The sequence below is a fragment of the Adiantum capillus-veneris genome, chromosome 7 (genome assembly GCF_014529385.1).
Source record: "Adiantum capillus-veneris isolate H3 chromosome 7, ASM1452938v2, whole genome shotgun sequence".
NCBI classification, from domain to species: Eukaryota; Viridiplantae; Streptophyta; class Polypodiopsida; order Polypodiales; family Pteridaceae; genus Adiantum; species Adiantum capillus-veneris.
In genome coordinates, this window is record NC_140937.1 from 6,529,451 (window position 1) to 6,554,564 (window position 25,114).

At 40.8% G+C, this 25,114-nt stretch overlaps 1 pseudogene; it reads right to left on the bottom strand.

Moving 5' to 3' along the window:
• LOC147453389 (large ribosomal subunit protein eL43z-like) overlaps nucleotides 1-24,464 on the bottom strand; it is a 26,801-nt pseudogene extending 2,337 nt beyond the window's left edge.
• Between the last annotated feature and the right edge of the window lie 650 nt (nucleotides 24,465-25,114).

The following is a 25,114-nucleotide window of genomic DNA, read 5'->3' on the forward strand; positions in this document are numbered from 1 at the left end:
TCAAGTGTCTCATTGTTGTACACAATGCATGGCTTCTCCTTATGGTTGGTTTTCACAAGCATAACCTTTGTTTTGGATTCATTCACAATCAGCCCAATATGCAAGAAAAAGTTCTCAAGGACAACCATAAGCTTTTTTGCATCTTCTAAAGTGTATGCTAGAAGCACTACATGATCCGCATAAAACAAAAGCATGATTACCGCATTGCAAATAGTGACCTCTTCAATGCCTTCTTCTTGCATAAAGTCAAGTACCATTTGTTCCAATAGATCAATGCATAGACCAAAGAGAGTTGGTGACAATAGACATCCTTGTTTAACCCCAATTGTGCTTACAAAAATTTCCAAAATTTCTCTTCCCATGCGCAATTGACAAATCACCTCTCATAGATTCGAGAAACCGCAAGCATAAACTCACTTGGCACTTGGAGTTCTTCCATCCTTCTCACAAATTGTTACGTGGAATCATATCAAAGGCTTTCTTAAAGTCCACAAAAAAAAATACAATTTCTTTCCTTTCAACTGACTTTCCTCCATGAGAACACAAAGAGTGACAAGATGATCAATGGTGCTATGGCATCGACAAAAACCCGCTTGTCCTTTTTCACGCTTGTCATTCTCTTTATCCGAATCACACAATTTTATTTTGATTATACACCCAAACAACTTTGCCATAAGAGACCCAATCATTATAGTCTGGTAGTTGTTTATATTCTTTACATCCCCTCCTTTATGCAAAGGCTTAACCGAATTAGTACTCCAATCATAAGGCATACCATGTTGAAGTGCAAGGTTGAACATATCACACATCCATTCATGGGTAAAATCTCCCATCCATTTGATCATCTCCAGCTTGATACCTTGAAGATCTCTCGCTTTGCAAGTGGCCAACTTTTCAAGCCCATGGCATACATCCTCAGTAGTAAAAAAAGAGGGGATACATGGGAGTGAACCATAAAATGGTATTTTTTCAGCATTTTCTTGCTCATACAATTGCCTACAATGTGTGTACATATCCACAAGACTCAAGTTACCAACATTCTCAACATGCTTGCCCCTCAAGTTTCTCCAATCTTCCACATGCATGTGATTTTTCTTGGACTTGAAAAAGTTGCCATCTTCTTGTCTTTTTTTGAATCAATGCCTTGTTTGTATGCAAATGACTTTGATAGTTGTCTTTGTCCCATAGTTGCATCAAGCTTTATAAATTACTTTTGAGCATCTTGACATTCTTTATCAAATCACCTTTTGCGTGATTTATCTTTGTTGATATCATGGAGATGCTTTATAGCAAAGCATTCTTCGGTACAAGAACAAATAACTTTCTTGAAAGCTTCCCATTTTAATTTTCAACGGTGCGTCATATTTGAACCTTTGTCATCCATAACTTTTGCTCAACCATTTCAATGTACATTGGTGCCCGTTTGAAATCCATACATAGTGATAATTCTCTTCCCTTTGGTTGAGATTATCATGCTTAGTTGCTTCTCCATATGAAAGGTCAATATATAAGGTTCGATGGTCAAATTTTGGGGTCCATTGGCCAAACATAAAACTCTTTATGTGATACATGATAGCTTCGGAGAGTAGCATATAGTCAATCAAATTATCCCCATTATGTTTCCTACATGTAAATCCATTGGTTCCACTCCTCAAAGATACACCATTTGCAATGAGCATACCCATGGTATCCATAGTGATTTGGCTCTTTCTCATCCATTGAAGTACGATCATACAAGTGAACTTCCTCCAACTCCCTTGAAATATATGGCATATCAAATTGTTGTCAAAAGGCTACCCATGTACTTGAATGCATGCAGCATGTGATTGGCTAGGGGGAGAGGGGTCCAATGAGCTTGCAGCATGTGGAAAAGTTATAACGCGCCCCAAGCAAGCAAGGGGGGTGCAAGAAGGATATACATCCACACTCATTTTGTGTATTTATTCTCACTTGGTGAAAGTTGAGGAACTCCACCTCCTTCTCCAAGCTTGTGAGAAGTGAGAGCCTACACCAACACTCTTGGCTATGGAATGCAAATCCAACCAAGAGCCATGCTTCAATGCTTAAACTTGTCGTCTTCTCCATCTTCATTACGATGCTATTATGTATGCTAGCAAGAAGAGTGATGATAAATGAGGAACTATTTCTTTCTCCTATGGAATGTTTCTTCTTCCTCTTCGCTATCCTCATTCCCCGCTAGCTCTCTCCACCTTCGAAGGTGTTTGAGGCCTTGGGATTGAGGCTTGGGATAGTTAATGCTTTCTACAAAGTTTATGTTATCCTTGTGATGCATGAATCTTTCCATCTTCATTGCATCACCAAGGTCACAAGGAACACAAACATTGTATTGTACCAAGTCTCTCTTGATGTGAGAAACTATAATACAAATTCCTATTGGAGGGGGGACCACCAGCTCCGTATGAATCCGGTCCACAATTGTTTTCATGTTCTCTAAACTCTCTCTCTTGCAAAAGTATTGTTCATGCCAAGTTAATTAAGTACCATGTTTATGTTGCTACCATCAATTAAGTTCACCCGCTATGCTCACAAAAGTGCTTTGTCTAATTTCCTAATTCCGCTACTGTCAAAGTTCATAGGCCATTTCCATTACATTGGTATCAGAGCATTTGGTTTCTCTTTTCTTGCTTAAAAACAGAGGTCCTTAATAAGCCTATTAATGGTTGATTTTGTTCATTATTAGGGTAAGTGGGACTGGGATCTATTATCGGTTTTGTTGAGCCCACTATGTGGGATATGGAGCACACCTCCGAAGCTTTGGTCTTAATAATGGAGTCTTTTTAGATGCCTACGGCTTTAACATTATTGAGCAATAAGAAGTCCGAAAGGAACTATCCCTCAGTAACTTCGCTATGTTAAACTCACTCCACTACTCTCTATAATTAACCAATTTGAGCCGTGGGTGTAGATACTTAAGTGCCTATTTACAAATGCTAAGAGGAGTAGCAACTAAGGTTTTGAATTTCCAAAGCATACACTAAGTAAACACATAAGTTTAATTAACATGGCTGACAATAATCAAGAGAGTAGAATGAACATTGATAACTTTGATTTTGCACATGAAGGTGCAAAATGAACATTGATAACTTTGATTTTGCACATGAAGGTGCTAATGATAATGCCCTATGTTTGTTAATTATCTTGTTACTAGGTTGCAACAAGCTATGGGCAACCCTGCTTTGCAAGCCAAAGTTACTCAGCAACTTCGTGCTTATGGGATTTCCTTTCCTCTCCAAGAGGAGAGAGAGCTTAGGAGGCCTCTTGATCAGACCCCCAAAACAAAACTCTCTCCCATCGAGAGGGGGAATCCAAAGAACAAGAAAGTAATGACTCTCTAAGTTATTCAAAAGATGTGGCTCCATGAAGACTGTGATCTAGAAAATCGCTAACTCCTCCCAAGAGGAAACGGTCAACCCATAGTCCTTCTCTTCGTAAATCCAAAAGGGAAGAGAGGAAACAAAGGAAGAAAAAGGGAAGAAAGAGGTCACCCTCTTCTTCTAATTCTTCACCTTCCTCCTCTTTCAACAAAAGCTATAGCTATTCTCCTAGAGAATACAAGAGGGGAGGACATTGCAAATCTTACCTTGCATGGCGAAGGTCACAAACACTAAAGAAGTTCAAAGAGGGAGGAAAGAGTATCTGTTTTCTCACCTATGATGGCACCTTTGGTTCTATCGACAAAGTATTGGCCTTCATACAACAATTTGATGCGGCCTTTGGAGACGAGGGCTTCATGGAGTCCTCCAAGATACGCCATGTAGCTATGCACTTCAAAAAATTGGCTCATCAATGGTGGGCTAGCCTTCATGGCAATGGCAAAGCCCCAAAGACATGGAAAACTCTACAAGTTTCCATCATGAAGCAATTCCTTGCAAGCGATGAAAAGGACAAAGTGCTCACCGAATGACGGAGTTTGAGGCTTCTCTCTCATGAGTCTATCCACAAATATGTGGACAAGTTTTGGGATTCACATCTCAAGGCTACTATCTTTAAAAATCTAGACTTTACCGAGAAAAAGCAAAAATTCTATGTGGGATTACCCAAAGAGATGGCCAAGTATGTCAACTCTCAACGGTTGGTTCTATCACCAAAGTAATCCACCAACCCCATGGTTGCTTCAGGCATCAATTTCCAGCAAGGGGCTAGACGGAATGTCATGCCCATGGAAAATAAAGACAAAAGTGATGCCAAGGGGAAAACCAATGCCCAAAAGTTTTACAAAGGCTATTTCAACAACAACAACAATCAGTCCAAGGAGAAGGGAGTTTACAAAGGTAAATATAAACTCTCTCCTAAAGAGCTAGAAGCTTTTCTTAAGGACCACAATTTTTTTTAAGTGTGGGGAGCAAGGCCATGGTTATCGTCCTTGCCCCAAGAGAATTGCCCGCAATGAGACTCCTAGAGCCTCTATGTTTGAAGCTCCAAAAGAGGATGCTCATTGCCAAGGATTTATCCTTTCCTATGTTTGGCAAAAGATGCAAGAGCATGATGATTTTATTTTGTTTGACCCTGGTTCAACTCACAACTTCATATCCACGGATTTGACCACTACGCTAGGCATACAAGCCCACGAGACGCGAGATGCATTGAAAGCCAATGGACCTATCAAGGGACAGGACGTCTCAGTTACTTCCTTAATTGGAAAATTATGGCTTCATGTCCAAATCTATGTGGACAAAAAGGATTTCTTCATCTTCCCTCTCAAACATGTGAATGTTATCGTTGTGGTTTAACTGCATGGCTTCCAACATGTGGCCAAAGCTTTGTGGACAAAGACATGTGGCCAAAGACATGTGGCCAAAGCTACGTGGACAAAAATGATTTCTCCATGGACAAAGACATGTGGCCAAAGCTATGTGGACAAAAATGATTTCTTCATCTTCCCTCTCAAACATGAGAATGTTATCGTTGGGGCACCATGGTTTAACCGCATGGCTTCCAACATGAAGTTCCTTGAAAGGAGAATCTACTTCACCTACAGGGAAAAGATCATGTACATAGATGCTAATGAGTCGGGGAACATTATATCCTTGCAATAAAGGGAATCAAGAGGATTTAGAGTTGTCTAATTTCCTAAATGGATCCCAAGATGTTTTCATTGATGACATCCCTAGTGAGCTACCTCTAAAATGAGGGATGATGACCATGCAATTGAGCTCCTACCAGGAAGCTCAGTGCCTAACAAGCCTCCTTATCAAGTTTCACAAGCTCAACAAGAGGAGACCATGAGGCAAGTGCATGAATTGGTGGAAAAAGGGATGGTGAGGTCTAGCTCCTCTCCATTTTGTTCACCATTTCTTTTAGTGCAAAATAAAGACGACACATATTACATGTGTGTCGACTATAGAGCACTAAATAAGATCACTATCAAAAATAGATTTCCCATCCCGTGGGAAGAAGATCTATTTGATAATTTACATGTTTTGGCCTGACAAATGCTCCATACGCATTCAAACTCATGATGGACAAAAATCTTCAGGCCATTCAAATTCTCTTGAGGAGTACAAGCGACACCCCCAGGTAATCTTTCAAGTTGTGAGAGAGAATAAGCTTTTAATTAATCAAAAGAAAAGTGAATTTTTCCTACAAGAGATTCAATAGTTAGGTCACATTATCTCTAAGAATGGAATCCATATGGATCCAACAAAGTTAGAGATAATAAGAGAATGGCCTAATCCAAGGAATCTACAAGAGGTACGAAGCTTTATAGGTATGTGTGCATACTATAGATGCTTCATTAAAAAAAAATCTCGCTAATAGCAGGTCTATTACATGACTTAACAAAAAAAGAACGTTAAGTATTAATGGACTACAAAAGTGCAAGAAGCTTTTGAGAAGCTTAAGGAGAAGCTTATCTCTCAACGTGTGCTCACACTATTAGATCTCTCAACGAAATTTGAGGTCCAATGTGATGCTTGTGGTGATTGCCTTCGAGCTATTTTGCTTCAAGAAGGGCATGCCATAGCATATGAGAGTCAAAGACTCGACTTTGATAAGTGAGTATTGGGCAAATACCAAAAAGAGCTACTAGCTATTCTATATGCCCTAAACACGTGGAAACACTATCTCTTGGGGACTCCATTCATCCTACAAATGGATCACAAAGCCTCAAGAACTTCATGACGCAAACCAAGCTCTCCGACAAACAAATGAGGTGGGAAATTTTTCTTTTGCAATTTAAATTTCATATTGCTCACATTATTGGCAAGCACAATCAAGTGGTCGATGCACATTCACAACGACCAAGGTGTCTATAGTAACTCACAATGATCTATCTTTTATGATAGATGAGTATGCTACTGACCAAAACTTTAAGTATGTAATTACAGCCTTTGCATTAGGGAGAAAAAAAAACCATTCACCTTGAAGGATGGTTATCTTCCAAACGACAATAGGCTATGTGTTACTCACCCATACAATAAGAAAGTCATGTATGAATCTCATACTTCTCCTTATGCGGGGCAAAAAGGGAATCCATAATCTACTCTTCAAGGAGTGGAAATGTATTTTGTTGATCTACCATGAAAAGTAAACATACAAGAGTATGTTTGAAAATGCGTGGTATACCAAAAGTTGAGATTTGATCGACGGAAGCAACTTGGGTTGTTTCAGTCGACAGGCTTCACAAGAAAACACACTCTATGCCTGTCAAAAAGACTATTAAGGCACATCAAATGGCAACCCTCTCTAGATCTCAAATTTTCAAGCATTGTGGATTTCCAACACCCATAGTGTCGAACAAAGATCCTAGAATGACCAGTGATTTCTAGAAGGGTGTCTTTGAGAATCTAGGAAGTAGATTAAATTTCTCTTTCGATCTATCATCCACAAGCGGATGACCAAAGTGAAATAACTAATCTAACGATTCTTGATCTACTAAAAGCTTATGTCATGGAAGTGGATCAACGTTCTCAATGAGAGAAGTACCTACCTCTTATGGAGTATGCGTACAATGACATTGTACATACTTCTATAGGGAAAGCACCTTTCAAGGTTAAAGAGGGAAGATCCAAAAGTCCCTTACTACTTAAAGTACATGGGAAGATCTTCACTGCTAATGAATATAGCCAAGACTCACAAGAATCTTTTCCAAAGATTAAAGAGGTTATATTCATCTCAAAGCAAAGGCAAAAAGGGCTACTGCTAATAAGCATAGAAGAGCCTTGCCTTTACGAAAAATGATTGTGTCTTGCTATAGTTTCTCAAGGCTCATCTAAGACCTACTACGGGAAAGAATCCTTCGGGCCACCAAGATTATTATGCTAAACTAGCAAAAAGATACTATGGTCCTTTTAAATTCTTAAGCCAATCAATGAGATGGCTCATCAATTAAAGTTGCCCGACCATTGGCTCATGATATACAATGTTTTCCATGAGAGCATACGTAAGCATTACAAAGGAGCACCACCAAAAGAAGCAATAGTTGCAGACCCTCCAAACATCGAAGATCACGAAGAAGTACTTCAATTTTAGTCCATCCTATGACATGAATGAAGACAAGGTATTAAGAAATGGTAAGATTATCTTACGATATCTTATTAAGTTTAAGAATTATCCTTTTAAAGATGCTAAATGGATGCACAGAACGTAGCTTAAGGATAATATTAACCTTGTCAATGCTTACAATGCTGCACTACAGTAAGCATATGAAAATGCATTTTAAATGAAAAATGTTTTTGTCTTATAAGACTAGTTCTCTTTTTATTGTGCACAAATGTAAATGGTATGCATGCTTAGAATCATGTTTGTGGTGACGACGTCTCCCAAACACCAAGTAGAACTTGTCACTCTACTTTGGAAGTATGATATGGACTAAAGAGCAGACATGCTTGCGGTAGCTATGTCTCTAAAGCACCAAATGGATTAGTCATCCATCTTGAAACGATGTCGTACGGTAAAAAGAGATCATCTACCCGCTAAGACCAATTGACTAATGACTATGGCTTTATCTCTTTTACCTCATAGTCAAGGACGACTATGATTTCAAGAGAGAGGTAATGTCATAAAATATAATATCTAGCTATACCAAATGATTTTCTCATATTAAACTGATCATTTAATGTGGGAGAATAAACGGGAACAAGAGTTAGAATAGAGACATGTGCTTCTAGACCTATCTCAACACGAGACCAAAAGGAGAGATGGTTGCATCTCAATAGGGGTCCAAAAGGAGATGGTCTATCAAAGAGCAATGTGCAATAACTTCTTCTAGACTTACCTCAACAGGGGACCAAGAGGAGAGATGGCTACATCTCAATAGGGGTCCAAAAGGAGGTAGTCTATCAAAGAGCAACGTGCATCTAATGGAGCTTAGAAGACCTTAGGGTTAGCTTCATTAAAGACCTCCAATGGTTAGTGTTAAAAGTCCTTTGACCTTAGGCAATCTAGGGTTGAGCTTGAGGTGGGAACCTGACCTAAGCTTGAGGTGCTTGTCGTGCTTGATGACTAAGGTGCGTGCTTGATGACTAAGGTGCTTGAGGTGCTTGTCATGCGTGATGACTAAGGTACTTGAGGTGCTTGTCATACTTAATGGCGGGTAAGGTGCTTGAGTCAAAAAGAGACCCTACAAACTTAATGAGGAAGGTGCTTGAGAAGCTTCCCATACATGGGGGTAAGGTGCTTGAGTCAAAAAGAGACCCTACAAACTTTATGATGAAGGTGCTTGAGAAGCTTCTTATACATGGGGGACTAAGGTGCGTGAGTCAAAAAGAGACCCTACAAACCTAATGAGGAAGGTTCTTGAGAAGCTTCCTATGCATGAAAGTCACAAAGTTAGGGGAATTTTTGACTTAACTTTCTGCTCACCCAAAGGGCACCCCTTTTTCAAAGGGCACATGGGACACATGTCAGACTCTCCCTATGCTTAACCACATGGTGTGCTTGAATGCTATTGGTTGGGCTAAAGAGGGGTCCAATGAGCCTCTAGTTCCATCCAACAAATATCGAGATATTTTCAAGCTCTCTCTCTCTCTCTCTCTCTCTCTCTCTCTCTCTCTCTCTCTCTCTCTCTAAGGGGTAAGGAGGACACTTGTCAAAAGACTACCCATGTACTTGAATTCATGCAGCATGTGATTGGCTAGAAAGAGAGGGGTCCAATGGTCTTGCAGCATGTGTAAAAGTTACAACGCGCCCCAAGAAAGCAAGGGGGGTTCTAGGGGGATATACACCACACACACACTCATTTTGTGAATTCATTTTCACTTGGTGAAAGTTGAGGAACTCCACCTCCTTCTCCAAGATTGTGAGAAGTGAGAGCCTACACCAACACTCTTGGCTATGGAATGCAAATCCAACCAAGAGCCATGCTTCAATGCTTAAGCTTGCCATCTTCTCCATCTTCATTACTATGCTATTAGTGTATGTTGGCAAGAAGAGTGATGATAAGTGAGGAACTATTTATTTCTCCTATATAATGTTTCTTCTTCCTCTTCTCTATCCTCATTCCCTGCTAGCTCTCTCCACCTTCGAAGGTGTGTGAGGCCTTGGGACTGAGGCTTGGGATAGTTAATGCTTTCTACAAAGTTTATGTTATGCTTGTGATGCATGAATCTTTCCATCTTCATTGCATCACCAAGGTCACAAGGAACAAAAAAATTGTATTGTAACAAGTCTCTCTGGATGGGAGAAACTATAATATAAATGCCTATTAAAGGGGAGATCGGGCTTCGTATGAATCCAATCCACAATTGTTGTCATGTTCAGTAAACTCTCTCTCTTTGCAAAAGTATTGTTCATGCCAAGTTAACTAAGTACCATGTTTATGTTGCTACCATCAATTAAGTTCACCCGCTATGCTCACAAAAGTAATCTCACAAAAGTGTTTTATCTAATTTCCTATTTCCGCTACTCTCAAAGTTCATAGGCCATTTCCATTACAATTTATATGTCACCTCCCCCTGCAATGGACTCCAAGGGAGGACGATTGCACCTCTAAAAGCATGGCATTGGTGGTCTTTGACACAGTCGGGTAGCCATCTCTTCACGGTACTAAGCTCTCTTCTTCAATGCTTTGTTCTCAACAAAGTCCTGTCAGACTCCCTCTGTGCTACAAAATTCCTCCCGTGCTCGAAGTGAAATCGGTGTATAATTGGCACCAAACTGCATGCTTGACGGATAGCAGATGACCTCCTCATTTTTTCATGTCTCCATTGTTGTTGATTTTTGTCGTGTGTTTTGTTATAACATGAACACGCTTCACTTCTTACTTTGTAAATGGATGCGCTATGAACGTCTCCTAACTTGTTGGGAACCTAGAGCTTGTTCCCACGCTCATCAATTGAATGAAATGTTTTAATGGGATTTTTAATATGATCCCATTATTATTCAATTGGACGCAAGCAAGAGACATGGGCTACAATTTGAGACTGCTTTAGATCATGTTTCACTTGATACATATAGCTTCTTATTTTCCTTTAGCCTATATACGAACCAACCCATTTATGGATTAGTGTTTTTGAATTTTTTTATCATCGGTGCGAGAAGTACACATATACTTTTTGTCCCTTTGTATACTCTATGGAAATGCATCCTTCGTCGTAGAATTGCTTGTAGCAGTCTTGTGCTTTTGCAATATTATTCCAAATTGCTTGTCGTAACATCGGCTGTTTGGATTGTAAGTGTGCATACCATCGATTAGTGTCATGCTATTTCTTATCGATATGCAAGAAAGATAGTTGTGGAGGAAATATTGGATCACGTCCATATAATGCATGAAAAGGGCTAATTCTAGTATAACTTTGTATCGTGTATCTATAGGCATGTAGTACCATCGATTACCGTCATGCTATTTCTTATCGATATGCAAGAAAGATAGTTGTGGAGGAAATATTGGATCACGTCCATATAATGCATGAAAAGGGCTAATTCTAGTAGAACTTTGTATCGTGCATCTATAGGCATGTAGTACAATTAATGAACAGAGGGTCCACAAATGCTTTTAGAATATTTCCATGATAATGTATTTGTTGCACCAAACCAAAGTGGAAAAAGGTTCGACTATGTCCCAAGAGATCATTTCAAATGAATTTTCTACCTTGATAGGCTTGAGTAGGCCTTGAGGTTTTTGAGTTGGTTCCTTTGTTGCCACACATAGTTCACAAGGAGTAAGAACATCATGTACTGTTTTCTGCATGCTCGGCTAATAAAAACTTTGCCGCATTCGTGATATACACATGTGAAAACCTAGGTGTCCATACAAAAGGTGGAAATGAAAATGATTAACAATTTTTCTTTGTATTTTTAACGTGTTGTTGGGATGTAGGACCTCCTTATTGGCTGCAAAATAGAAAATTCCATCTTTAATCATGTAGCATTGCGTGACTTGATCTTTTTTTTGCTTGGTGAAATTGGTATATAATATCTTGGATATCTGAATTAAAGCCTTGTGCTACTGCTGGTTGAGCGTGGTCCATATTTAATGGGAGTGTCTAGGTTGCTTGTATTTCCATCTTTGATAAGGAGTCTCCTACTGTATTTTTTTTTCCAATCACATATTTAAGCAAAAATCGATAGTCGTATAACACCAAAATCCATCATCAAAGCCGTCCATGAGGATGTTTTTTTATCATTGCAGTGAGGGTTTGATGATCTGTCTTGACTATTAATTGGGATCCATGAACATAAGCATGTAATTTTTGTAAGTACCATACAACAACAAGCAATTATTTTTCTGTAGTGGAATAGTTCCTTTCACATTTAGTCAAACTTTGATTGATAAAAGAAATTGGTTGCCCAACTTCCTTGTATATCTTGTTGCATCATAACTACTCCCAAACTTGCATTAGAGGCATGTGTCCTCAAGAAAAATGGTTTGTCAAAATCCGGATGTTGTAAGGTACATCTTCCATAATCTGAGATTTTAGCTTCTCAAAGGCTTTTTTTTTTAATGAGACATAATATATATAAAAACGGAGAGCCCCTTGGGAAGGAAAGGGGTATCCAAAAGAGCAGAAAAATTATAGTACATCAGTAAGGTAATTAAAAATGATAAGAGTTCTAGAGGAGTCATAAAAGGACAGTATAACATCTCGCCATCTGTGTCATATGAGTACTTTTTGGAGACTTTTGACATCCAAACCTGGGGCGTCTTAGACTCGACTAGAATTTCCTTCATGGATCCCTTAACATTAATGGACAAAGGTATACTAGAGCAAGAAAAAGGTTGACTAAAGAGATCATTCTTCCTTTCTCTCCAGATGTGATAGAGAAATGCACCTCTGATGCAAGTCCAGAGAGGGATATCACTATAGTTGCACTCCCCCAGCATAATATTTCTCCAGTTAAGCTTGGATAAATCGACACAAAACACCCTTTGAATTTCTACAATTGATGGTTGCAAGGGCAATGGATAAAGAGATGAAAAAGGGTTTCTTCAAAGCTCTTACAGCTTGAACAAACACCATCCAAGATTACCAATTTCTTAACTTTAGCACCATACCAAATCCCTTGATGAAGAATTGGCCACATCAGACAGTTGGGTTTGATGTTGAGAGGGTAGACCCATATACATTTGAACCTACAACTCCACTAATTTTCTGACCACGATAAAGACCATCTGAGGTGAGTTTGCTTACAAAGCTCCTGTCCATACAATGTCTGAAGTCGGTAAAATGATAGATGTGTTTACAAATTTGGGCTAAGAGTCAGAGTGCCCCTTGAAACATCTTTGTAAATTTTCTTGAAAGGTAATACATCTTAATTGAACAAGATCAGCACATCCCTTTAGATTTGGAATCTAGTATGAAGCTCCTCAGAGTGAGGAAGTACTTACCATCTTTAATGACATCCTTCCAACATCTAATACTTGCTCTGAAGCACTTGTGTGCTCTTTTGGATAGTAGCCAGATTTGGTTAGCTCCAGTTCTACCAAACCAAATAGAGTCCTGTAATCAAAATTGAACAAAAATTTTCCAGAGAGCACGTGGATTCCACTTTTTCTTGTGAATGTTCCAAGCCTTCCCAAATATGTAGGACAAGACAGAACTTCTAGGAAAAAAACAACATTAGAGGTGAGAAATTCTTGAAGTGACATCCCTGTCCAGGCCCTATAGCCTTGCACATGGAAAGAATGGATCTTCCTTTTAAGGAGGATGGCCCAAAAATCAGTGGAAGTAGCAGCCTCATAATCCACTTGTTGGCCAACCCACCCTCATCTTTGGGTCTGCAACACACTTGCCATGCAACTTTGGAATCATGTTAACTTTTGTTGATCCACCCCAAAGAAACCTCCTTGAGAGTGTGTAAACTTTATTGAGTTGACCTTGAGAAGGATACCAACATGACAAGAAATAGATTAGGGAAGAAAGCAAGAAATGGTTCAATACAAACACTCCTGCTGTAATGTTAGGCTGAAAAATACCTTTTTTTTAACTTATCTAAAACCTAGTCCCATCTCTGCTTAAAAGACACATTGGAAACCCGAGTAATTTGAAGGTTTGTCCTTCCTCAATAGATTTACCGCCTGCTTGGGTAATGATGCTGAAAAATTTTTAAGACTACCTAAAATTTTCTATTAACTACTGCTGGTTATTTTTTACCTAGCAAATTGTTGAAGGTGGAGCTCGTCTTCTGTACCTGGGATGTTTATTGCTTCTAGTTTTCCTTGTCTCATGAAGTATTTGATGAGCCAGCCCAAAGCATCCGATGCAATTGCATAAAGGAGAGGAGATAGAGGACATCCCAGTCTGATGGATCTATGAAGAAGAATAATGTCAGCCAGATTGCCATTAACTGAAATTTTGATTTAGGCATTACCAAATAAAATGTCAACAAATTTGATGAACTTTTTGCCCAATCCCATGTCAAATAAGCTTTGCAATATTAACTCTCATTGAATCCTATCATAGGCCTTGTCAAAATCAATTTTGAAAAAAACATAAAATTTTGATATGATTCTTCTGTCTAATTGGAGACCCATTACCTGTCTGACATCTTCCTATAAGATCTTTCCCTCTCCTTAGCTAGAAGACTCAGTCCCCATGATGGATCTTAAAGGATATTTATTCTCAAAGGCTTCTTGATGTTTACCTTCCCATTGAAACGTAGTCTTCTTCTTCAATAGTTCAAAGGTAGGGAAGAGGAAACCGAAGCGCTAGCTAGAGAAGGAAAAGAGCCGGTGATTAGAATGAGATGGGAAGGAAAGGAAAGAGGGTGGTTCACCATATCTAGACTATTGCTCCTCTCAAGATCCAATATTGCTCCCCGATGCACTCCATTGTGGGACCTTTATAACCTCCAATGAGACGTGAACCTCTGGAGTGGCCTACGGGAGATACGAGGGGGTGGAGTGGCCTGAAAGAGATACGAGGGGGTGGATTTTCTGGTGCTTAGTGGATTGTAATGATATACATTGACTGGCCGCTGCCCACACACATCACACCCAATCATATTATATTTCATTCTACTAAGAAATCCTAATGAGAAAAAGGGAAGTCATATCCAGCTGATGACATTCTCCCAGCAAAAGCTCCAAGTATGAGAAAGGTTGGGGGTGAAGTGATGCACAAGCTTTAGTGAGCTGATGAAGAAGACGCTTTAGTTTAGGACAAAACATAAACAAATGAGGGGATATCTTCCTGTTGTCCACATCTGGGACAAGATCTATTGCCAAAGCCTACTTTCAAAGCCCTGCTGCCTGTCCAGAGGCCTTGGTGGAGAACCAGCCAAGTGAGGAACGAAAACTTGGGAGGAATAGATTTGAATCTAAAGATCCATTGCTTGCTACTTCATGAGACTTTCCATTTCTGGTTGAGCTTAGCTTTTAAATCTGAGTCAAATTTTGAAATCCTAGTTGTTTAAAGATTAATCATGCAGCATATTGGAGTGTGTTACCCTTGCAGACAAAAGGGCTACTACAAACTTTGAGCTCCTGAAGATGAGGAAGCTTGCCAGTTAATTCTGCAAGACAACCAGAAGACAAATGAAATTTATTACAAATTTCAATAGTAGAGAGCAGTCTGCCCTGGTGATGAATGTCCCCCCAAGTCTTCACCCCTTTTTTGAAGCGTTTTGTGAGCTCTCATTAGGAGAAAGTTGGACTCACTTTTGGGCCTTTCAGTTCTAGAGAGAGAGTGGCGCTCGACCAATGAGGAAGAGGCTAACGTTACGTTGAAAATCGACATTTTGGAGTCAAGCTCTTTTAAAAAAAGGGAGGAAATATTATTTTTGTTCATCAAATTGTACAATTTCACGCTTTCAAGGCATAAATGCCGTAAGTTGTACTAACTCTATACCGAGGAATTTCAGAACTTTCATTGAAGACTCTATCTAGTATCTTTGTTCCTGCCCAAATATGACTTTCAGTAGCTCTACTTCCCTCTCAAAACTTCTTCCCTTTTTCATATTTGCGCTAACCTTTCTGTTGGGATTAAAGCCCAAGTGGCCTCTTATACGGATATGGCCGGCCGCCCGCCTAACTCACTCATCACTATCTCTTTGTATATACTCACTTATACTTTTGTGGATAATAAGGTTTTGGGAGATAACCCTTCAAAACGACTTCTCTGCGTACTGTGTAAGCTCTCTGTGTATCTGTGTGTGTGTGTGTGTGTGTGTGTGTGTGTGTGTGTGTGTGTGTGTGTGTGTGTGTGTGTGTGTGTGTGTGTGTGTGTGTGTGTGTGTGTGTGAGTCGATCCACGCTCCGCTCCGCGACTTCAATTGGTATCAGAGCTTGGTTCAGTGCGGCTTTACGTAATCGCGCGCGCGCACTTTTCGGGCAGATTCTGGATCCGGAGCTTGGAAATTGACACTCGGCGTTCCGGAAGTATTTCCACCAAGTGACCTGGGGTTTTACCTCCCTTTCGAAGCCGTTTATGCCCTCAGAATTTCAATCTGGGCACTACATCAGAAGATAGGTTTCAACCGCAAAGAAATCCATCTTGTGTAGATTGGCAAGCAGGAGGTGGTCGGCATCGACATACATCACTCATTCGTCTTCAAAGCATCATCTATAGACCACGTACACATATATATCATCAAATATATATATTGCAGTCTGCATTGCTACTTCTTGTGCTTGCCAGGTTCCAGGGGAGGTATGGCCATATGACAGCTTGACACCACTGGCATGTATTGCAGATTGATGTACTATGATTGTGGGTCTGCTAGTTGTGAGTCACGCTAGTAGACAGACCGCCGCAGCGGTCATAGGACAGTGATTGGTCTATTGTAGGATGTATGCTAGTTCTGGGCAGTTTGCTGAGCCATCTTTGAGGGTCGTGTGTGAGTTTTTTTGAAGCCAAGCACTGGGGGCTAGGTTACCCAGTGTGAGGTGGATTAGGTTGTTGGAGTTCCCCTCTACACGCATCCTCTTCGGCGACTTTTATCCCATAGGATGTATGACTTTGTGTAGAAACTGGATTGCATCTTATGCGTCAGGCCGTTGAGGCATTGTTCAAGGTTCAGTCTTGAGACAGATACAGGTTCTGTCATCGCTCAGACAGGAGACAGTGCATGCTTACAGGATAGCATATTACATAGATTTTCAGATTTGTCACTGGTCAGCTATTTATGATTGTTTTTTTAGCTATCTTTTGGTTCCCAGAGCTCAGCTTACAGGGGAGACTCTGTCAAAATTTTTCAAAATACTGATAGTTCCTGAGGAAAGGTGTTTAGCTTGTTGTTTATAGCTTGTTTACTGTGTACAGAGTCCAGTTTACAGGGGAAACTTTGCCGGATTTTTCCCATAAGAAAAAAGTTTGGCAGATATGGCATCTTCTCAGAGTGAGACTCTTTACAACATAAAGAAGCTGGATGGCACAAACTTTCCATTCTGGAAGAAGCAGATTTGGCAGGTTTTGGTGCAGAAAAAACAAGTGAAGCCACTGAAGCTCAAAGGGGAGAGACCAGAAGGTATGGCTGAAGATGAGAGGGAAGATCTTGACAAGTTAGCTTGTTCCACAATCATGCTGACACTGGCAGAGAATGTTTACTTCAACGTAGCAGAAGAGACTACGGCGTATGGCATATGGCAAAAGCTATGTGGTATGTACAAGAAACAAAGTGCTGCTTCTTAGATTTAGTGGCTCAAGAAATTGGTGGATTTGAAGATGAAGGAAGGGACAGCCATGTCAAATCATCTCAATGAATTTCACACAATTTTCAGCCAGTTAACAGCACAGGAGATAGTCTTTCCAGCTTCAGTGAAGGCTATGTTTCTCTTAATCACTTTGCCAGAAAGTTGGGATACTTTTCGTACAGCGTTAAGTAATTCTGTCGCGCCAGAAGGTCTTACAAGTGCCAATGTAGAAAGCAGCTTGCTCACAGAGGAAGTGAACAGGAAGAACATTGACAAAGGCAAAGGCAATAGTGCTTTGGTCGTTCGAGAGAGACAACAGTCTAAAGAGAAGAAGGGTAAGAAGGCACAAAACCGAAGTAAGTCTCGTGATTCGAAGTCAAAGGATGACATAGAATGCTACCATTGTGGCAAGAAGGGTCACATGAAGCGAGACTGTACGAAGTGGAAACAAGAAAAAGGAAAAACAAAGAGTTCTGAGCAAGATGAAAAGAAGAGTTCAGTGAAGATTGAAGAGGTGAATGTCACAGGATCTGGTTCAGACAGTGATTCTCGTATAGCAGCTGGTGACATCTTCCTCACAAGAAATCTTGATTCTGTTTTCTTGACTGCAGAGGATAGACATGCTATGAGTGATTGGATTATCAACTCAGGGCATCTTTACATGTTTCTCCGCAGAAAGAGTGGTTTACATCATATGTGGCTACTAAAGATTATGTCAGACTTGGCAATGAGCAGGTTTGTGACATACTTGGAGTGGGAGATGTGCAGTTGAAGTTTCACAATGGATCTTCTTTATGGCTCAAGAATGTCAGACATGTTCCAGCAATCCGAAAGAGCTTGATCAGTACAGGGAAGTTGGACGATGCGGGTTATGTGATAGTTTTTGGGAACAACGCTTGGAAGATCTCCAAAGGTTCAATGACTGTAGCACATGGCAACAAGTCAGGAACTCTGTACACTTTACATGTTTCAGAGGTTAAAAACCAAGTAATTAATGTGATTGAGCAGCCAAGTGTGTCACTGTGGAATCGTAGGCTGGGACATATGTCAAAAAGATGAATGGAAATACTTTCTCATTATGGTTATTTGCCTGGTTTTTCATTTCAAGATTTCGAGTTTTGTGAGCATTGTGTTTATGGTAAGCAAACACAGGAACCACACAGATCAAAGAGGAATCGTAGGGACGAACGGTTAGCTCTTGTGCACAGTGATCTATGCGGACCAATGCCTAGTTTGTCACTAGGGGGAGCAGCGTACTTTTGTACATTCATAGATGACTATTCTTGCAAAATATGGGTTTACTTCTTGAAGCACAAGGATGAGGTGCTCAAGGTCTTTAAGACATTCTTGCAGCTTGTGGAGAATCAGAGTGGTCAGAAGGTGAAGTGCTTGAGAATTGACAATGGTGGAGACTACATTTCCAAAGCTTTTCAAGACTTTTGTGAAGCAAAAGGGATTAATCAGGAACTTACTGCACCATATAATCCTTCACAGAATGGGGTTGCAAAACGTATGAATAAGACCATACAAGAGAATGTCAGAAGCATGTTGTCAAATGCTGAGTTGCCTCATGGATTTTGGGCGGAAGTAGTGGCTACAGCAGTCCATTTAATCAATAGGTCTCCTAGTAGGGTTCTGGATAAGAGTGCAGTGGCCGAGATGCTATGGACAGGCAAGGCACCTTCGTATAAGCATCTCAGAGTCTTTGGTTCTGAAGCTTATAGCCATATTCCTAAGGATTTCAGGAATAAGTTAGAACCAAAGAGCAAGAAGTGTATATTTCTTGGCTACGGAGAATCGGGCGAGATGGGTTACCGGCTTTGGGATCCTAAGTCCAGAAAAGTTATTCGTAGCAATGATGTGCATTTCAATGAAGCCAAGTTTCACGCTAAGCCAGAGAAGACAGAGGAGATCATAAGAGTTGTCTTCAGGTAAGATGGACCTAGTGCTAGCACATCACGATAGCATGGTCAGGCTCAGGAACAGCCTATAGTGGCTAGAGAGGCAGAATCAGTTGTGGTGAAACGTTCTGAGCGTGTCTCCAAACCACTTGATCGTTATGTGCCATCTCTAAATTATGTCATGCTCACAGATTGCGAAGAACCATCTTGTTACAAGGAAGCATTACAAGTGGTTGACTCGAAAAAACGGCAGTTGGCCATGCAGTCAGAGATGACAGCTCTGCATAAAAACCAGACATGGAAGCTAGTTAAATTACCACAGGGCAAAAAGGCTCTACCTTGTAAATGGGTTTACAGGTATAAGATCACCGCTCATGATAGTCAGCCAAAGTACAAAGCAAGGCTTGTTGCCAAGGGCTGTAAGCAAGAACAAGGCATTGACTTTGATGAAGTCTTCTCTCCATTGGTGAAGATGACTACATTGAGATGCTTTCTTGCATTGGTTGCCATATTGGATTTGGTGTTGCACCAAATGGATGTCAAGACAGCATTCTTGCATGGTGATTTAGATGTGGAAATTTACATGCAGCAGCCAGAAGGGTTTGTTGAGAAAGGCAAGGAAGATTGGGTATGCCAGTTGTTAAAGAGTCTTTATGGCTTAAAACAATCACCGAGGGCATGGTACCATAAGTTCCACCAGTTTATGCTTTCTCAAGGCTACAAACGTAGTGATTTCGATCACTGTCTATATACAAAGAAGGCTAAGGATGGTAGTTGGCTGATCCTTATTTTGCATGTGGATGACATGTTGATTGCTGGCAAGCACTTGGAAGAAATTTCAGCTTTGAAGTCAAAGATGGCAAAATCGTTTGACATGAAAGACATGGGTGAGGCAAGTCATATACTTGGTATGCGCATTGAGAGAGACAGATCAAAGAAGTTGATTTGGTTATCTCAAACATAGTATATTGACAAGGTTTTGCAACGTTTCAATATGGAGAAGAGAAAGGCATTGAGTGTTCCATTGCCACCATATGTGAAACTTAGCAAACAAGATTGTCTTGTGTCTGAGGAAGAAAAGGCTGAAATGGATAAGATTCCATATGCGTCTGCAGTGGGTAGTTTGATGTATGCAATGATTGCTACACATCCGGATATTGCATTTGCAGTGGGAGTGGTTAGTAGATATATGTCAAATCCCGGCAAGAAACATTGGGAGGCAGTGAAAGGTATCATGAGATACTTTAAACATACAAAGAGTATGCGCATATGCTATGGTAGTCAGGATTTGAGTGTCAGAGGATACACTGACTCAGATTATGCAGGAGACTTGGATAAGAGGAGATCTACATCAGGCTATGTCTTTACATTGGCTGGAGGTGCCATATCATGGCGATCTCTATTACAAGATTGTGTTACACAGTCTACTACAGAAGCTGAGTATGTTGCAGCAAATGAGGCATGCAAAGAAGCTATTTGGCTTGGTAGATTGGTAGCAGACTTGGGAATCAAAGTAGATATGCCAGAGTTATATTGTGATAGTCAAAGTGCTATACAATTGTCAAAGAATCCAGTGCTCCATTCGAAGACTAAGCATATTGATGTGAAATATCACTTCATTAGGGAAGTACTTGAAGACAAGCAGATACAACTGCTGAAGATCCACACCAAGGACAATCCTGTTGATCTACTCACAAAGGGACTTCCAAGAGAGGGCTTTGTGCATTGTCGTGAGTTATTGGGCATTGGATAGATGGCAGCCATGTAATTCTTCGTACATTTATGTTCATAGATTTACAGTTACTTAAAGTGCCACATTGGACTTTAAGTGGGAGGTTGTTGGGATTAAAGCCCAAGTGGCCTCTTATACGGATATGGCCGCCCGCCCGCCTGACTCACTTATCACTATCTCTTTGTATATACTCACTTATACTTTTGTGGATAATAAGGTTTTGGGAGATAACCCTTCAAAACGACTTCTCTGCGTACTGTGTAAGCTCTCTGTGTATCTGTGTGTGTGTGAGTCGATCCACGCTCCGCTGCGCGACTTCACTTTCTGTGTATTCTATTGCACACCATATCTACTTCTCAAAGGCCTAGCACTACCATTGACTCTGTTAACATTTTTTTAACAGTTATACTACAGACGATCAAGCATGGATACCATCTTGAATAACTATCGGAAGTTGGGTTCTACTGCAAACTAGGAGGAGGAAGAGGAGGCAACGCAATGATTTTGTGGAGGCTTTCAAGTGACAAGTTAACGAGTTTAAAGTGTGTGCACAAAGCAAGTGTGTGAAAGGGGTCCTCATACAACATGCTTTCCAGTGCAGACTTAAGGTTGCAAACATCTCCTCCAAGTTTTCCAAGGCATCGACCCAACTGTAAGTTATTTTCAGCATCTCGCTTAGTGCATGATTATATTCGAAGGTTAAGTGGTGGATATCATCTTTGGTATGTATCGATATTTATCCATCGAATAGGACAGATTGGCAACCAGTTGAGAGCATAGTTAGGATTTTTGATGATTTCCATGCGTTTATTGGTGAGCAAATGTACCGAGGAAGACAACACAAGGAACTTACAGATAATGGGATTTTTTTTTATGATATGTCATATGTGGAACCGAGAACTTCCATTGGTTGGGGTCGTGTAGCTCCTTTGTCACTTCCATCCTTTGACAGCAAGGATTGGTCCTTGCCAGTTGGTCCTTGCCAGCTTCGCAAACTAGTGAAAGATTTAGGAATAAGTTGTTTCAGGATATACAAAAGTCCATCAAATATTCGATTGCCACAAAAATAGTTCGGCTCGCACTATTTATGCCTCTTGAAGTGTTTGTAGATTTTTTCTTCGATGAGCAAATAAGAACTACCGCAACAATGTTCATTTGCAAGTCTGAGAGCTGTTTGGACTTTTTAGATGATAATTGGGATAGGAAACAATTACAGAACAAAATCTGTATTTTGCAAAAGAAGTCCATAATTTGCAAGTTCATTATAAGCTCTCAAAATTTCTTAGTATCGTTTTACTATATTAGATATCATCTTCTTAGTGGGCAGCTTATTCCACCCGACCAAGATACAGAGAACAGCCTCGAGAACAAACCTTTATCAATGGAGCTCTACTTTCGAGACAGCCTACTTACTGTGATGGAGACAATGTCAAGCACAACTCTTGCACAGCTGAGGGTAGATCTTACCTGTGAAGAACTTCCACTTTTGCCGAAATTGTATGCATTCAGTTTCAACAATAGAAAGGTGCTTACTAAATCGATAAATTTTGATTGTCTTTAATACATTAAGACAGAATCTAACTTTTTCTTCTTTTCATATTCCAAGACGCAAGGAGAAAACAACATTGTGCAAGGAGTCACTAACAAATACACTTCACTTAATTGCTTCCACCAGAAGCTAGGTCACATACCTTGTGCACGCAAAGAGCTTTGATGCCATGCAAACCATGATGTACTCTTCAAAATGACTAATGCAGAGACATTTTATGGCAATCAAACAATGTTTCAAAAATGTACATTTTCATTGTTTCAAAACTTTACAAATTGTGTTGTTTCTGTCAAGATTTATACAAGTAAATTGCTCCCTTTCCCTACTATTGTCCTCTCCCCCGGTTTGTGCCACTCGTCCCCTGTCCTCTCCCCCGGTTTGTGCCACTCGTCCCTTGCCCTCTGCTCCGGTTCCTCCCCTGCCCTTTGCTCCAGTTTCTGCTACTTCTGCCTTTGGGGACGCTAGTCTCGGGCATCCTTTCGCGTCGCTCAAAATCATGGGCCTCTTCCATGGCTTCCCATGCTTCTTGCACCTGTGAAGCTTCCCTCTGTTCTTGCTCTTGCCATCGACATGTAGCCCATTCCTCTACTTCTGCGGCGTCCGCATAATATTGATTTGTTGATTCTTGTATATTTCGAACTTCTTCTTGAGTCTGATTGTGGCGTTGCATCATTTCATTAATGCGAGCCTCTTCGAACTCCTCGGCTCTCTCTTGTGTGTCTGTCCGAGATTATAATATGCTGGATGGCCATTACAGAAAAATGTCGCACATTGTTGGGGGTGTAGTTATGTAATTGAAGTTCCTGTAGAAGCGTGATACAGACATTTGTTGCTTCATACAAATGTTGCAGACAGCACGATTACTTACGTTCAGTACATCCATAATTTGACTGAGGAGAAATAGGGCATTCAAATAGGTTCGCCAGCCACAGCTATAGTCATTAGTCTACGTGGGCACGGTTACCCGTTCGTGTCGGACGATATTTCCTAGATCATGTTCTAACAAAACATGCTCTACACAGCATACAAGTTTTTTCGCGGCACTACATACATAACCACTTGAGTCAACAACACATTACAAAGAGACACTGCTTTCCAAATGTACCCAAATGGGCCTTACGTTTTTACACGATCGTGAAACGCCCTGCTTTGCCCAGAGTTTGCCTAGTAAACAATCTTAGCTTCCATGTCAAATAACATCAGACTCCAATGATCACTACAAAGACACCATCAAAGATGAGGAGAAAGATTCTAAATGCAACATGGTTTTTACAAGGCAGGAAAAAACTCATGATTGATTGTATGTAGTGACCAGAAAGCGCGGTAGATCAAAGTTGACTCTGCTAAACTAGTTCATCAGACTCAAAAAGGAAACTGAGTTGTTCGGCAGATAAGGTGATATCAGCGGATCTATTACGTATACTTTGTCTTGAACCTCAGGGGGCAGAAGCGAGACAGTGTGGCTAACATGAATAAATGGCAGAGATTAGACTTGAGGTATTTCAGCGGGCTTCCACAAACTCATGAGTCAATATCGAGCAAGCAAGGCAGCTATCGAATTCCATCCGCCACTGACTCACTTGGTATTGACCCATGTCTTAACGGTAGTGAGCCATTATAAAGAAAAACTTGATGACTTCCGCAAAGACATGGGTCAATACCGAGCAAGTAGTACCACTATCCATTTCCATAAGCCACTGTCTCGCTTGGTATTGACCCATGTCTCCGTAGAGACCCATTTAATGAACCAAACGTGACTTTTAAAGAGCATGAGACTTACCACAAAGCAACATTGACGACCTCATTCGTTGCATTGGAGTTGGTGAAACTGCGCATGCACAGGAAGTCTTGATGATCGAGGTTGAAAATACAATCCTCCTCTGACCTTCCAGGCAGCAATATGTGTGCATGGAGAGGCGCTGAGCTGAACAGAACTCTCAACTCCTCTTCATTCTCTTCGTTCATTTGCTCTAAAATAATTGACTCATCTGATACGTTGGATGGCCCTTGTGATGCAGAGCCTTGCCCTTGCCTTTCTAGAGTTGGCTCCCTAGCTGCCTCAGGCTCCTCCCTAACAGGCATAGGCTTCGGATCATTTTCCTTCAATATTGGTTCCTCCATAGATACCTCAGGGTCCACCTTGGCCTGCTCTTGCCCCTCATCGACATCCCTTACTGGCTGCGGATCCTCCATGACTTGCTCATTTTGGTGTCTAATTGGCTCCTCGATAATTGTCTCTGTTTCTTCCATGACTGCCTCGAGGTCCACTCTGGCTTGCTCATGCCCCTTTGCGGCTATCTCAGCATGCCCATCTGTGTCGTTTATCTCGACCCATGATCGGGTCCTTCTGCTGTTTGTTTTAGCCCAAGACGGCTCTGTCTGTCGTGCATGAGGATGGAGAGGGGGGATGTTGAGAATATCCATGAGGATGGAGAGGGGGGATGGTGAGAATATCCATGGTTCTACTATCCCGGATAGGCACTGGCTGAAGCAGCCCATCGTAGCGGAAACGCAGCCTCCGAATAGTATCAAAATCCTGCGGCATGATAGTAACGCGGCGTGCATGGGTAGCTAGGATATATCCATCACTGAAGAATTCCATGAGGTAGTCTTCTGCAATTTCTTGAAGGCAGAGTAGTGCACTACTGACCCATCGCATGCCGACTCTCCACTGCTCGCAAATCTCCCGCACTACTTGCTGGAAAGGGAGACGTGGAATAGCAGGTTGAGCGTGTCATTCTATCCTGCACAGCTCTTGCAGTACACCTCTGTGCACCTCATATTGGCATCTTCTTGGTTGAGCATTCAAAGATTCACCTGTTGCCCTCCTAGCCGTGGCCTTTACACGAGGCATCTCTATAAATAGCATAACACCAAAAGACAATTCATTTGTCAGCACA